This window comes from Myotis brandtii, unplaced genomic scaffold, assembly GCF_000412655.1.
Source record: "Myotis brandtii unplaced genomic scaffold, ASM41265v1 scaffold1306, whole genome shotgun sequence".
Taxonomy (NCBI): Eukaryota; Metazoa; Chordata; class Mammalia; order Chiroptera; family Vespertilionidae; genus Myotis; species Myotis brandtii.
In genome coordinates, this window is record NW_005354619.1 from 162719 (window position 1) to 164790 (window position 2072).

Sequence of the window (2072 nt, forward strand, 5' to 3'; positions counted from 1 at the left end):
TTCTTCCTTTCTTTCTAATTTATTGGGCTGGCACTGGTTACTAACATTGCCTAAGTTTCAAGAGTACAATTCTATTACCACATCATCTGTATTTGGGTTGTGCACTCAGCACCCCAAAATCTAGTCTCCCTCGGACAGCACATACTTGACCCACGTGACCCTCTTCATTCCCTCCTCCCTGCTTTCTCTCTGGTAACCACCCTCTGTAGTCTGTGTCTCCACCTCGGGCATTTAAGAAACTGTCCACAGGATAAACTGAGGCCCTGGGGACTCTGGAGGGGGCCCAATTCCTCTCAGCCTGAGACAAATGGCCACACTTCCCATCAGCCAGGGCGGTGGCCTCCCTGAAGGGCCTGGCTGGAATGGCCGGAACTTCCTGCTGCTCTTGCTGTGGCTTCCGGGGGGACTGGCCCTCGGGAGTAGGCCCCTTGGAGTCTCAATTGCAAACCGAAATCCCGGGCACCCCTCCACCAGCTCCCTCCCCGCCCCCGCGCCACTATCCACTGGGCGGGCTCCCAGCTCCATCACCAAAGCTTCCCGTTTCCACTGTCTCGCTCAGGCCCCCGCGTGGAGTAGCCGGGCCGCAAGTACAGGCCCTCCCGGATGTTCCCACCGGCTCGGCTCGGCTCGGTGAAGTTCTGGCCGCTGGATGGCAGTAAGACTCCGTAAATGCCCGACCTCCTTCTCCCCCGCCCTCCGTGTTTAGAAAAAACGCGGCACTCAGAATCAAAATGCAAATTATCTGCCTGCTGAGGCAGGTCTGTGTTAGGAGTCCACTTAGCTCCCACTCCTTTCCTTAAATGTCTTTGATTAGCAGCTGTGTTGTAAACTCTTTGGCAACATTTTTTTTTCCTCTCTCTTTTTTCTTTCTTTAGACCGTGGTGCCAAGTCTCCAGTGGGGGGCTTATTTTAATTTTCTTCTTTTCATCAAATGAATGTCTAGCTGATTCATTTTTATTTTTTCAAAGATCATTTATTCATTGAGGTATAATTGAAATAAACTATCTCATTAACTTCAGGGGTACAACATCATGATTAAATTTTTCATACATTGCAAAATGACCACCACAATGAGTCTAGTTAACATTGTAGGGGACAAACTTTCCTCTACACTCAAGGTTCCAATAATCAAAATGACATGAGATAGATCAGCAAAAGAACATAACCAAATTTAATACACACATATGTATGGGAACCCCGCATACATGAAAGAGTCACAGACTCCACATGCACAAGAGGTTCAGAGATGGATAGAGGGACCCAGGTATATAAGACATCCCAAGTTAGGGACAATGGGGTCATACACCTTTTGTGGTCTTGAAAGGGTCATTGCAGGATGATAATAAGAGCACATGTTCAGTAAATAAAAGACTGCCCTGCCTTATAGGTGGGTCAAAAAGACATTGTGGCTGAGGGTGTCTTATTATGAGCCAGGCCCCTTATTCAAGTTCTTCTAGGTAGTGAAAGGGAAGGACAGAAATTTCTCTGGAGCCCAAGGCCAAAGTTACATTTAGCTAAAAACAATCCACATACCAGAGACAAATCCTGGGGTGACTTGTCTTGAGTCCCCACAGTTCTGTCCTCTGAACCTTCCCTAGAATTTTCACATTCCAAAAGCTGGACTGATAGATCATGCAATCATTAAACCAGTCTCAGTACTGAGAAAAGTTCTTCAGTTCAGTTAAAGTTGTGTCTCGTCTTGGGAGGCAGTGATACTCACAAAGTTAAGCCTCTGATACAAGCAATCAGGTATATAGTAAGAGGCATCTCTATGGAACAAGAGAAAAACAAAGGTTAATGATCAGAACAGACTATAATCCCAGTTTCTGAGTTCTAGAGGTCCACCTCAATTCACCTTCACATGGAGTGAAGGCAGGCAGAGAGAGTCTGATAGATTCTCCTGGCCTGCCCCTTGAATGACTCTGGTAAGCTTTCTGCAACAGGCATGATGATTGTCCATAGATGACGCTTGTGGTGATTTCTCTAATGTCTTACATACTTGTCACACCTTTTAAAAAATTTATCTTCATTGTTGCAAGTATTACAGATGTCTTCTTTTTTCCCCTTTGATC